Raw genomic sequence first — 14,794 nt, 5'->3', positions numbered from 1 at the left:
CAGCTCATTTATTTTATTTTGCATGTGTCTTAGTTACATTTCTACTGCTGTGAGGTGACACCACGATCAAGGCAACTTGTAAGAGTAAACGTTTATTGGTGTTTACATCTCAGAGGATGAACCCATGACCATCATGATGGGAGCATGGCAGCATGCAGTCATGGCTCTAAAGCAGTAGCTAAAGGCGAACACCTTGAAACAACCACGAAGCAGAGAGAGAGAGAGAGAGAGAGAGAGAGAGAGAGAGAGAGAGAGAGAGAGAGAGAGAGAGAGAGAGAGAAAGGTTGAGCTAACTGGGAAAGGCACTGGCATTTGAAACCTCAAAGCCTAATGCCAGTGACACACTTTCTTCTACGAGACCACACCTTCTGATACTTCCTGAACAGTTCTACCTACTGAGGACTAAACATTCAAATATATGAGCCCGTGGAGGCTGTTCTCATTCAAACGACCACAGCATGAGTGTGTGTCTTGCCTACATGTGCTTATGTGTGCTAGATGCTTGCCTGGAGGCCATGAAGGTCAGAACAGTACACGGGATGCCCTAGAAATGGAGCCACACGTAGGTGTGAGTCGCTATTGTAGGAGTGGAAACTGAACCCCAGTCCTCTGCAAGAACAAGCGCTAACCCTCTGAGCCGCCTCTCCAGCCCCTCAGGGGACCTTTCTGTTCTCATCTCTGAGATTCCCCCAAAGCTCTCACTTTACCGAGACACCTGGGGTCTCACGGCAAGAGGCAGGGCTTTCACAGGAACTGCATTTAGTTCAGGCAAGTTATTTAAATTCAATAACTTTAGAAGTTTGGGGCTGGAGAGATGGCTCAGTGGTTAAGGGCACTGACTGCTCTTCCAGAGGTCCTGAGTTCAATTCCCAGCAACCACATGGTGGCTCACAACCATCTATCTATAATGTGATCTGATGCCCTCTTCTGGCCTGCAGAGGTACAAGCAGGGAGAGGACTATATACATAATAAATAAATAAATAAATAAATAAATAAATAAAATTTTTTTTAAAGCAGAAGAAGTTTATTGTAAGAGAGATGAACATGTTTTTGTGATGATCCCAAGTGTGGGATGGGGAACAGACTAGTGAGAGAGCAGCATGTTTATCCCCTTAGAAGTCGAACCACTTCATGGGGGAGCTTGGATGTTGCCAGCTGAAAACATCCTGGTAGAGACTCTGAGAGGAGATAAATATATATATGAACCCAAAACAAGGAGAGAGAGAGAGAGAGAGAGAGAGAGAGAGAGAGAGAGAGAGAGAGAGAGAGAGAGAGAGAGAGAGAGAGAACTTGGGATTGTTTTGGCTGTTGATTGCAACACTTCAAGAGACGCTCCTAGAGAGAACTGCTCTGGGGAAAGCTTCAGGGCTTTGGACTCCAGCTGAGGTTTCAGGTTCCGGTTGCTCCAGGTTCCAGCAGCAACTCTGGTGGGATTGCTGGTTTGCTGAGGTCCTGTTGACTACGCCAGGAGAATCGTTCTTCGGAACTAATGTTCTTAAGGTTTCATTATTGTGTTCTTTAATCTCCTTTTCCTATTATTTGGGTTAGTCGGGTTGTAAGGGAGGTAGGCTCGTTTAATAAGTTCATAATAAAAGATAGTTGTTAAGAAAATTGAGCCTATAGTTTATGTGGGAAAATGTTTCTTTTTTTCATCTCTTTCTTTTTTCTTTTTTGGAAGGGGCATCATGTTGCCCAGGCTCACCTTAAATTTGCTATGCAGCTAAAGATGAACACCCCATTTCCGTTTCCCCCTTGGGATTGGAAGGAGGGGAGCAGCTTACCTGGGGCAGGAGGGTGCAGTGAAGAATCTCTGTCAGCTGCGAGTGTGTGAGGAATAGCCTTTCCAGCAGACAGCTTCAGTGAGACGGTTCCTTTAAGTGGGGGAAACAAAGGCTTTTTAAATCTTTGGGGAGTGGGTAGAGGCTTTGGGGGTGAGTGTACATTATTGGCCAGGGCCAAGGTTCTGGAGATTGCCTTATTTGCATGAAGAGGAATTCCAGTGCTTGCTGGACATAACCTTATAAGGAGAGTGGATGTTTAACCTGTAACCTCGCCACCAGGCTACGTGACCACCTCAAGTGTGACAGAGGTGGGGGCAGTAAGGCTACGGTAGTCTGGACATGCTGATCCAGGGCAGGGAGGGAACAGTCTTATTCCTGCAGGTCTCAAGATGAGACTTTTGGGATTTGAACACACCTTAACCTCACATTTGCTTCAGGTCAGCTCCCCTGGTCACACAGCTCCTTGGCCTGGCAGCTGTTGAGGAGCCCTCCAGGTCTACAGCACCAGCTTGGAAAATATATGTATAAATACAGATAGCTATATATCTGTAAATATAGATAAGGCTATAAATATAGATATGTAATTTCTTTTTTTTAAAGATTTATTTATTACATATATAATATTCTGACTACACGTGTGCTTGCACACCTGAAGAGGGCACCAGATCTCATTATAGATGGTTGTGAGCCACCATGTGGTTGCTGGGAATTGAACTCAGGACCTCTGGAAGATCAGACAGTGCTCTTAACCTCTGAGCCATTTCTGAAGCCCCCATATGTATGTAATTTCTTTCATTCTATCAGCTCTGTTCCTCTAGAGACATTGACTAATACAGATAGGGCTCACTGAGTTGCCCAGGCTAGCCTCAAATTCACACTCCTCCTCACCCAGCCTCCTGAGCATCTGGAGCTACTCCCAGATGCCCATGTCCAAGGTGTTTACTAGGGATCAGCACATGGGAGCCCCACAGAGGAGGACCAGGGTTAGCTGCTGAGTCTCCAATCCCAGTCCCCAATAGGTCGAATGGACCCTGTGCCACCTGAAGCTCCAGGAAAACAAAGACAGACGTTCACCATAAGTCACACCGTTAGCACAAGCTGCAGCAAGCACCTCCTCCTGTTGTTGGCTACCACTGGGTCCAAAGCCTCCAGTGGCTGGCCAGGGCCAGGGCCACTGGTGCTGGAACCCACAAGCAATGAGCCACCAACCTGAGCATGTGAAGTTGCATCTGGTGGCTCTTCTTCCTTTAGACACTTTGTCCTGATGCAGGTGTGACAATGCATACCTGTTATCCCAGCACTTGGGAGGTGTCGGCGTGAGGGTCAGGATTTCAACCTTCATTCCTGGCTACCCAGTCAGTTTGAGGCCAGCCTGGGCTCCATAACACCCTATCTCAAACAAACAAATAAACAACCCATCAAAAAGCCTTTTTTTGGGGGGGGGTTTCGAGACAGGGTTTCTCTGTGTAGCCTTGGCTGTCCCAGACTCGCTTTGTAGACCAGGCTGACCTTGAACTCACAGTGATCCTCCTGCCTCTGCCTCCCGAGTGCTGGGATTACAGGCGTGCACCAACATGCCCAGCATTGAAAAGACTTTTCTTCAGTTACTGAACATTAGTTTTCTTTCCCGTTCGACTGTTTTATCCTAAGTCATAAAAATAGTGGGCTGAGCTGGTAACATACCATGGAGCATCTTGAGAAGAAGTAGAGAAACAGCGTACCTGAACTGCTCCAAGGAGCAGCAGTGACAGGAAGTGGTAGGAAGCGAAACCACACAGTTGATCAAGGACTAAAAACCCCAGAATTGTGGAGATGTCTGATGCTGCCTGCAGCAAGCCAGTGTTTCATTAAATTTCAGCACCCAAAGGCTCACAATGCTACTTTTTGGGGGAGGAGTTGGTTTTCCAAGACAGAGTTTCTCTGTGTAGCCCTGGCTATCCTGGAACTCCCTCTGTAGATTAGGCTGGTCTTGAACTCAGAGATCCACTTGCCTCTGCCTCCCAAGTGCTGGGATTAAAGGCGTGTGCCGCCACCACCTCGCTGAAAAGATCTGTTTTTATTAAACGGTACAATTCCCACCTGAGTAAAGCCAAAGGCCCTCAGCCAGCTCACTGGAACACAAGTAGACAACTTTGCCGAGACCGAATTGGGGACACACACACACACACACACACACACACACAGATCCTGGAAAGAATGTTCGGAAAAGGAGCCAAAAGGAAAAGGAGGTAAAAGGTTACCTTGATAAAGACTCAGCAAGTCATAATGGCCACAGTGTAACAACGGATGGAGGGGGCAAAGTCTGAGGGGCCTGTTCGACTTTTGGCCACAGTCTTGATGCCTTGAGAGTCAATATCTCTCTCCCTTAGTTCCTTGTCTCTTAAGTTTGTTCTTGTCTGTTCCCCTGGCCTGTTGTGAGAAGCTCTGTCTGAGAATTGCTTAAAGGAGAAAAAGGATAAGAATCAGGTGCCGGGCCACGGTGGCGCACACCTTTAATCCGTTTAAGCCCAGTACTTGAAAGGCAGAGGCCGGCGGATCTCTGTGAGTTCAAGGCCAGTGTGGTCTACAGATTGAGTTCTAGGACAGCCAAAGCTATACAGAGAAACCCTGTCTCAAAAAACCACACACACAGCCGCGCAGTGGTGTCTCATGTCTTTAATCCTAGCACTCAGGAGACAGAGGCAGGCAGATCACTGTGAGTTCGAGGCCAGCCTGGTCTACAATGTGAGTCCAGGACAGCCAAGGCTACACAGAGAAACCCTGTCTCGAGAAACCAAACACACACACACACACACACACACACACACACACACACCAAACAACCCAAAGAATCAGAGAGAGAGTGCCTGCCATCCATTTCCAGTTACCACCAGCATGTGTTTTACAAACACCCGTGCAGTGTTACCAGAGTCCAGTCAGGAGGAGACAGTCAAAAAAGCAAATGTTTGAGCGACATACATAGTAAGCTTCGTGCGAAAGGCTTTCCTATCCATTAACTTGGCGAACCTCTGCAGCCCTGAAGACCTTGCATGGAGGATATAGCGCAGAGTCCTCACAATTCCCACCTGAGGCCTTCTGAGTCACAGGCTCCTTGCAGCTCCAGTTTCCCACCACAGGGCCTGCCACGGGCAGGTGGCCAGACTGCAGTCTCCAAGATTGCGATCTCCATACAAGGGTGTTCCAGAGTCAGAGACACACTCAAAGAACTAAAAGAAGATGCTTCTCACATTACACTGAACTTGTATTTGGTTTTCTTTTTTTTTTCCAAACCAACACCTGGCATATACTGCATATGACATATGGAAAGAGTCCATAAAGCACTTTCTTCTGTGTTTATGATAATGGTTTAAACTACTCCCTTGGTGCCATTGCTTTAAAATCTGATGTGCTTTAACTGGAAAGGTGGGAAGAAGTTAAAGAAAAGAATCCTAGGGGCTGGGTGTGGTGGCGCACGTCTTTAATCCGAGCACTCAGGAGGCAGAGGCTGACAGATCCCTGTGAGTTTGAGGCCAGCCTAGTAAGTCCAGAACAGCCAGGGCTACACAGAGAAATCCTGTCTCGAAAACAAAAAAAAAAAAAAAAGAATCCCAGTGCTGGGAGGGTGGGTGAGCAGCAGGATACTTGCCTGCTATGCTCTTGTTCAATTCTGAACACCCCCAAATGTATTGTTTGAAACTATACTCAACATACTATTTAAAAATAAGCTGGCCTGGTATGTTGCCTCATACCTGTCTGCCTAGCTCTTGGGAGGGTGTGGGTGAGGCAGAATATTGCTGTGAGTGCAAGATCAGCCTGGGCCACAGGATGGAAGTCTGTCTCAAAACAAACAAACAAACAAACAAAAACTCATTCTGTTTCCTATCTTAATGGTATATTCCTAATATATATATATATATATGTTGTGTGTGTGTGTTATCTTAACAGAACACTTCTGGGGCTGGGAAGATGGCTCAGTCAGTGAAATGTTCACCATGCAAGAGCGAGGGCATGAGTTCAGACCCCAGGCACAGGTGCTAGGTGTCTTTGATCCTAATGCGAGGAAGACAGAGGCAGGCAGATCTCTGGAGCTCTGAGGCTGAATCAGTGAGCCCCAGGTTCATGGAGACTCTGTATCACCTGTAATCCCAGCACTCGAAAGGCACAGGCAGGTAGATCTCTAAGTTCAAGGCCAGCCTGGTTCACAGAATTAGTTCCAGGACAGCCAGGGCTACACACACAGCAACCTTGTCTTTTTTTTGGGGGGGGGGGGTTGGTTTTTTGAGACCTTGGCTGTCCTGAACTCACTTTGTAGCCCAGGCTGGCCTCGAACTCACAGTCATTTGCCTGCCTCTGCCTCCCAAGTGCTGGGATTATAGTCTTACACCACCACGCCTGGCTCAATTTGAATTCTTTTTTTTTGTTTTGTTTTGGTTTTTCGAGACAGGATTTCTCTGTGTAGCCTTGGCTGTCTTGGAATTCATTTTGTAGTCCAGGCTGGCCTCGAACTCAAAGATCCACCTGCCTCTGCCTCCCAGAGTGCTGGGATTATAGGCTGCGCCACCGTGTCCCGCCTTTATTTTTTGCTGCTTTTGGAAATTGAGAGGGTGATGTGAGCCCATTGAGCACTGACTCTTGTTTTTTAGGCTTCTGGGACAGTGATCCATTTGCACAGCACGTGCTTGCCTGGCACAGCCTGTGAGGAAGTCCCATGGCTTCCTTCCCAAGACCAGGCTTGGTGCCGGTCCTCTCTGTGCCCAGAACACAGCAGCTGTCAGCATGTCCCAATGACCCCTGTGGCCCCTACACTGGGATGTAACTGAGCAAGGGGTGTGCTCTAAATAACTCCCACGGTAGCCAAGCCTGGTTACAGCCCTTTCTCAATATAGTCTTTGATTCGCTTTCCAAAGGTCAGCAGCTCACCCGAGTGTGTTTAGGGATGGCCGGTCAGCTCGTGGATAAAAAAGGGAGGTTTTTGTGCTTAGTGTCTAGGAGATGCTGGGACCATCCCTAGCACGGGGAAACGGGAAAAGTGAGACAGAAGAGCGAATTTTTATAATTTGAAAAGTAAGGTTGAGCTCGACAATCTCAGGATCTCCCTGTGAGTCCTCACCTACAGAGGTGCATCTTGACCAAGTTACAATAATACAGGTACAAGCTTGAAGTCACTTAACCCTAGTGTCACGAGAAGGCGCCCCTTTCCACTCCAAGCCACAGGCCTATTTACTTTCCTATTTGTAATGAAAGCAGAAGTTTCTGTTTAACTTTCTCATATGTATGTGGTGGGTGTGCATGTTTGTGTGTGTGTGTGTGTGTGTGTGTGTGTGTGTGTGTGCACACACATGCATGTGTATGTAGAAGCCAGAAGTCAACCTTGGATGCTGCTCCTCAGAAGCCATCCACCTCAGTGTTTGAAAGTCCTTTACTGGCCTGGAACTGACTCAGATAGGCTGGCCAGATAGCAAGCTTTAGGGATCTGCCTGTCTCTCCCTCATAAGAGCTGTGATTACAAGGGTGTTCTAGCTTTTTTTTTTTTTTTTTTTTTTTTTAAACATAGGTACTTGGGATCAAACTCAGGAGCACACAGAGCAATATTTTTACTCTTCCATTTGAAATTATTAAAATATCCCTTTTTGCTGGGCACAGTAGTACATGCCTTTGGTCCTAGAACATAGGTGACAGGGTCATCCAGAGAAAATTGGTTCTATGAGTTGGGGCTAACCTGGTCTACGCAGTGAGTTCCAGGCTAGCCAGGTTTGCATGCCTTTAATCCCAGCACTCAGGGAGACTGAGGCAGACAGATCTCTATGAGTTCAAGGCCAGCCTGGTCTACAAATCGAGTCCAGGGCAGCCAGGGCTCTGTTGCACAGAGAAACCATGTCTTGAAAAAGAAATAAACAAACAAAAGCTTTAAGAACAAACCAACCCTTTACAATATCTGTCAATTTATCTTAAAATTTTCCTTAATGGCGGCTAGAGAGATGGCTCAGAGGTTAGAGCACTGACCGTTCTTCCAGACGTCCTGAGTTCAATTCCTAGCAGCCACATGGTGGCTCACAACCATGTATAATGTGATCTCATGCCCTCTTCTGGCCTGCAGTGGTACAAGCAGGTAGACCACTGTATACATAATAAACAAATAAATGTTTTAAATTTTTTTTACGATTTGAAAGACTTACAAAAGCAATTCAATCCTTTGTTTTTATGGATGAATGATGAATCTCAACGATTATGTAAAGCATAGCTGGGCGTGACCACACTCACCTCTCATCCCAGCACGTGAGAGGCAGAGGCAGGTTCATAATCAGCCAGAATTCAAAGTCAGCCTGGTCTACATAGTGAGTTCCAGGACACAGCCAGGGCTACTCTGAGCTCAAGGCCAGCCTGCTCTACAGAGCAAGTTTCAGAACAGCCAGGATACACAGAGAAATCCTGCATCAAAAAACTAATGAGAGCGAGACAGACAGACAGACAGACAGACAGACAGACAGACAGACTAGGCTACTGAGACGCCCATCTCAAAGGACAATCAACTCATAAAGCAAACCAACATTTCTAGGTGGGTATTGTGTTCCTACTCAGGATGTCCCTGCTGCAGGCTCTTGGCACTGGCTCACTGTAGACGGCAATCTTCAGGAGAAGTCCCAGAACCCTTAGTCAGAGACTGTCAACATTCAAGGGTGAGGACAGCTGTAGGGAACAGTGTGTCCCCATTCCACGGTGGGCACACACATTCTGGAGGAGGGAGAGCTAGCTTTCTGAGACTGATTTGCCTAGGGCACCTGCCCTGTAGCTACCCCAGTGTGTTGGTTATAAGAGTGATTCGAGCTCTCTGCCCACACTGTGGATCTGGAGCATGCCCGTGCACAGCCTATGTGTTATACCGAGAAGACATGTTTACCCTCACAGGTCCTGGGGCAGGCCCTGTATGTTTACATTGATAAGGACCTATACTCAGAGCTGGGGACAAGTCTCCCCACTATCAACAATCGACACATGTACTGTCCTTCACCCCCTTTTTTTGTTCTTTTGGGAGTAGATCTTATGTAGCCCCTGTTGGTCTAGAGTTCAAGGTCAGTTTAGGTAATTTAGTGAGACCCAGTGACAAAAAGTAACAAGAGGGCTGGAGATAAAGCTCAGTAGTACAGGGTGCTTTGTGAGGTTGCACAATGCCCCGGGGCACAAGCTTTCATAACACAACAACAACGAAAGGAAGGAAAGCGGGCATGGTGGTGTACACCTTCCATCGCCAGCATGGGAGGTGGAGCCTGGAGGAACAGGAACTCCAAGGCATCCTTGGTCACAGAGGTAGAAGCCAAACCCGGCTAGATGAGACCCTGCCTTAAAACAAAACAAACAGTAAATAAAACCAAGCGAGGCTCCGCTCCCTAAAACAGAGTCAGCTTGGAGTGGTCCAAGCAAAGTAAGTTGGTTTTATAAACAGAAGAGATCTAAGACAGGTGAGAAAAACAAACAAACAAACAAAAAATGGATTGGCTGTTTCTGCTTCATTTCCTGAGACAGCAACAGAGCAGCGACTGATGAGTCAACACAGGTTATCTCCCAGTACTCCAGTGGGAAGGTGAAGGCCCAGGGGGGCATTATTACCACACTGACTGAAACTGTCTGTCTGGAGATCCGGCTGCTATCTCTCTAATCCTAACCTAAACTTCTTGGAAGGTCAGATAAACATACGGGTTTCCCTTGGTGACTGCTGGACTTTAGTGTGAGTGGTTCCATTGTGATTTTTAGCCTGATCTGTGGGGGCCCCTTTAGTCCAAAACTGTGGACCCCCGGCTGGAGTGTGGCTCAGTGGTAAAGCCTGCACTCAGCTTTGGAGAAGCCCTTGGTTTAAACCCCAGCACCAAATCAAAGCAACAGAACCAGTGGCCTCCTGTAATTTTTTCTTTTTTTTTTTTTTAATTGAACAGCCCTGAATGGAAGGCGCCCTTGGAGATCTCAGCATGGGCACTTAGCTTACAGAAGATAAGCCTGTCCTGAGAGAGGCAGCTAGAGTTCCTGCTGGTAGCAGATGACAGACCCCAGGCTAGCCCCTAGGAGCCTTCACGACGAGCACTGCACACTTCCTGAGGGCGGTCCTTGCTTTGCTGTCCTTTATCTTGGTCCACCTGATTACTGAACAGAAAGTCCTGAGTGAGTCCAGGTGACTCAGAGCTAAGGATTGACGGGGAAGGTTAGGGCCGCGCATGGCAGAGAGCGCTAAGCTATCCAGAAGATGGGATGACTCATAGAGGAAACCAGAGAGGCTTGTGGAGCGTGGCTAGGAGCTTGGCCTCAGGCCAATCAGCTCAGCGGCTGGACAGGAAGGATCTTCAGAGGCAGCTCCTGAGAGAAGAGTCCAGAAGGGTGGAGGGGCCTGCATCCCAGTCCGTACACACGCCGGGCTACAGAAGTGTGGGTCTGTTTCTCTTCTGTCTTGGTGATCAACTATCAGGACACATTTTAACCACTTCAGCGCCTCCTCTTCTTTTGTGTTTCTAGCTTAAACCATTTTTACAAGTTCAGTTCAATAACACTAATTACGTGAATTGCAATACAATGCAATGATCACTATGCCCAACGTTCCAAAAGGAACTGAGCTCCCCATTTCTCCTTCCCCTGCCTCCTGGTGACCTCGAGTCTACTTCGCTTCTGTGAATTTGCCTATTCTAAGCTTTGTTTTCAAGTGTATTTTTATAGTCTCCCTATGTACCTCCAAACTGGCCTGAGACTCAATACTTAGCCCCAAATGGCCTTGAACTCAGCTTCTAGAATACTGCAATTACAAGCGCTGATCACTGGATCCCTGTGAGTTCGAGGCCCGCCTGCTCTACAAAGTGAGTCCAGGAAAGCCAAGGCTACACAAAGAAGCCCTGTCTCGAAAAACAAAACAAAACAAAACAAAACAAAAAAACAAGCACTGATCACCTCGACCCGCTACTCTAGGGAGTGTATGTAAGTGAATACTTTCAGCTCTCTCCAGCACATTTGCTAAAGACGACCTTGAACTTCTGATCCTCCCGCCTCCATCTCCTGAGCGTTGGGGTTAAGATGATAGGCATATGATACCGTGGGGTTTCTGTAGTGCTCAGGCCTGAGCCCAGGGCTCCAGGAATGCCAGGCTGTCATGTTACCCACCGGACTATACGCCCCAATGTTGTTCTCATTGCGTTTTCTTTTAACTCATGTAGACAAGGCCTTATGAAGTCCAGGTGGGCCTCAAACTCCCTCTATAGCCCAGGATGGCCTTGAAATCTTGAGATAAGGCCTGAGTCAGCATGTCCATTATTTGTTTGTTGAGACAAAGTCTTGCTATCTAGCAAGCCTGCTCTGAGACTCATAATCTTTCTGCCTGTGTTTTTGGAGTACCAGGCTCAGTGGGAGTTCTGAGAAAACCCTCAAGACGACTTTAAGTTTTTGTTCCTTTTTTTTTTTTTTTTAATTTGGGGATAATCTTTTAAATTTGCTCACTGCCAAAATGGTTTACGTATGTATGGTGACATCATGTAGAAAAGCAGCATTTTCTACAGTTTTCCAGGGGCACCAGGAGCTATTGTTTTTATACTATTTTGACTACAGCAGGAAGAATTCCTAAAAACACTATACTTAAAATATACATAAAGCATATGTTAGAATATTAAAATAAAGTACAAGAATAAAACAATATTTTTATATTGTCATTTTCATAAAACTTTAGAGAATTTCTGGTACCTATACTTTTAAAAAGATTTATTTTAATTTAAAAAAATATGTTTTTGTGTGTATGTCTCTGTGTGGGCTTGTGCATGTGAGTCTAGGTACCCTGGGAGCCAGAGGAGGGTGTTGGATTCAATGGAGCTGGATTTTAACTCTTTTTTTGCGGGGGGAAGTGTTTTTTGATTGGTTTGTTGGTTTTGGTTTTTCGAGACAGGGCTTCTCTGTGTAGCCTTAGCTGTCCTGGACTCACTTTGTAGATCAGGCTGGCCTCCAACTCACAGAGATCCTGCTGCCTCTGCCTCCCTGAGTGCTAGGATTAAAGGTATGTGCCACCACACCTGGCTCCTATGGAGCTAGATTTATAGGTAGCTTTACAATGGGGCTGCGCCAACGTGAGGGCTGGGATCAGAGCCTCTGGAAACATATGCTCTTTCCCACAACCATCTCTCAAGCCCAGAGCATACAAACCACAGCGGTCCTTCACATACACACCGTGGTATAAATACAATCTCCCCACAAGATAAAGACAGATAAAAAAAGATTAATACAATAAGATTGCTGATTTTTTTTTTTTTTTTTCCGAAACAAGGTCTCTCTGTGTTAGCCTTGGCTGTCCTGGACTTGCTTTGTAGATCAGGCTGGCCTTGAACTCACAGCGATCCACCTGCCTCTGCCTCCCGAGTGCTGGGATTAAAGGTGTGCACCACCACGCCTGGCAAGATTGGTGGATTTATATTGAATTAGTTTATCTTGGGTCTGAAAGCCTGAGGTCATTTGCACAGGGACTTTGCAGACTCATTCACACTTCTCAGAAGCACAGCTATGGAACTCAGCCTTGTGTGAGAGGCCGGGGATGACGTAACACATCTAAAAGCAGTCAATGTTTATAGTTCCTCTGACTCAGCATAATGTTTTTATTCTGGCAAAGAAAACTAAATGATTCTCAGAGACTCTCTACCATCTCCAATGACAGTGCAAGCTTTGAGGCCCTCCTCCAAAGGTTCATCCTTACAAAGGCAGCATGGGGGACAGTGGCCACATGCCAGTGTGCACAGGCGGTGCTCCTCTAGGGCTGCCCAGAGCCCGAGATCACCATGGCCTGCTTCATCTGGAAAAGTCAAGTTGACATGTGCTGTTTTAATTTGAAGGAAAAAAAAGAAAAGAAAAGAAAAGGAAAGGAAAAGGGACTGGGCAGTGATAGCGCACGCCTTTAACCCCAGCACTCAGGAGGCAGAGGCAAGGGGATTGCTATGAGTTCGAGGCCAGCCTGGTCTACAAAGCAAGTCCCGGAGAGCCAAGGCTACACAGAGAAACCTTGTGTTGAAAGGAGAAAAAAAGAAAGAAAAAAAAAATGATAAAAATCCAGATAGGGACTTTAAAAGGATCCTATATAGTGACACACATCTTTAATCCAAGGGAGGGAGGGAGGGAGAGAGAGAGAGAGAGAGAGAGACAGACAGACAGACAGACAGACAGACAGACAGATAGACAGAGACAGACAGAGACAGAGAGCTGTGAGTTCATGTCAAGCCTGGTCTATACAGTTGAGTTCTAGGCCAACCAGGCTAGATAGTGAGATCTTCTTTTTTAAAAAAGAGATGTAAAAGGAGGGAGTTCTGACACGTGATACAACACGGACGAATCTGAGGGGACTAGGTAGTCAGGCAAATGAAGCCAACTGGTCATGGAAGACAAGCCCCTGAGGTCCCTAGGCTCATCCACAGAGAGAAGCATGGTGGATGTCAGAGGCTAGGGAGGGAGACAGCGTTCAGTGGGAACAGTTTCAGTTTGAAACGATGGGGAGTCGTGGAGACAGATGCTGGCTGCACAGCATCAGGACCCGTCTAGGATGTGTAGCTGGACACTAAAAGGCAAATTTCATATCATGTATCCTACCACACACAGTACAATATTTGCATAAAGAATCCACCCCAAGCCGGGCATGGCGGCTCACACCTGTAATTCCAGTACTTGAGAGGGTGAGGCAGTCCAGTGCTAGATTATAGGCGTGTGCCTATACTTCATGCAATGCTGTAGACTGAACTCTGGGCTCCCAACTAACCTACATCCCCAGGCCCTGAGTAACCAGATCTGCTGAGCTTTGCAGCCCAGGGTATGACACACAGATGGAACTGGCTAGACTGGGCCTCTCCCACTCAAGTCTTCCAAGTAACAACTGCAGAAGTGATCAATTTGCTTTTTTTTTTTTTTTTTTCTTTTTTGTTTTTGAAGACAGGGTTTCTCTGTGTAGCCTGGGCTGTCTTGGACTAGTATGTAGACCAGGCTGGCCTTGAACTCACAGCGATCCACCTGCCTTTGCCTCCTGAGTGGTGGGATTAAAGGCGTGCGCCAACATGCCTGCATCAATTTCCTTTTTTATATGTTTTTGTTGTTTTGTCTTTTGAGACAAGGTTTCTCTGTATAACCCTGGCTGTTCTGGAACTTGCTCTGTAGACCAGGCTGGCTTCAAACTCAGAAATCCTTCTGTCTCTGCTTATGGGACTAATAGTGTGCACTGCTGCTGCTGCCTAACAGATTTTTCTTTTCTTTTTCTTTCTTTTTTGGTTTTCAAGACAGGGTTTCTCTGTGTAACAGAGGCCAGGCTGTCTTGAACTCACTTTGTAGACCAGGCTGGCCTCAAACTCACAGCTATCTACCTGCCTCTGCCTCCTGAGTGCTGGGATTAAAGGCGTGCACCACCACAATAGACTTTTTAAAAATAAGACTACACATTTATTTATTTATCACAAGGGAGACACACTTGGGCCATAGCCACGGGGCAGTCAGAGGAGAACCCAGGAGAGTTGGTTCTTTCCTGTCACTGTTAAGTTTAGTAGCAAGCATCTTCTCTCACTGCCATCCACCAGCCACAGATGGGTGTTTAAGTCAAGGTCTGAGGTGGGCGTGGTGGGGCACGCCTTTAATCTCAGCACTTGGGAGGCAGAGGCAGGAGAATCGCTGTGAGTTCAAGGCCAGTCTGGTCTACAAAGCGAGTCCAGGATAGCCAAGGCTACACAGAAAGACCCTATCTCAAAAAGAACAAAGTCAAGGTCTGGGAGTCAGTAAGAGTAAGGGCCGTAGGGCAGAACTGGCACTAAATGAAATAGATGGCTTGGAGGTAGAAACTAGGCAGAGAACTGCTTTGAGGCATGGCTGAGAGAGATGATGAAGGAGACGGAGTGTCCAGTCCTCAGGCCATGGTGCACTGTGATGGCCTTGGCCATTCTCTGGGCATCTTAGGTCTGCTTCAACAGCGAACCCTTGTCATCTGCGAGTTAGTCAGCATAGTCGGGCTTGTCCTCTGGTGACCACGGAGGCCTCTGATGCACTCACCTTCACT

The sequence above is a fragment of the Acomys russatus genome, chromosome 13 (genome assembly GCF_903995435.1).
Source record: "Acomys russatus chromosome 13, mAcoRus1.1, whole genome shotgun sequence".
Classification (NCBI taxonomy): Eukaryota; Metazoa; Chordata; class Mammalia; order Rodentia; family Muridae; genus Acomys; species Acomys russatus.
The sequence above is the reverse complement of the archived record's forward strand: the minus strand, read 5'-3'. Positions refer to the sequence as shown.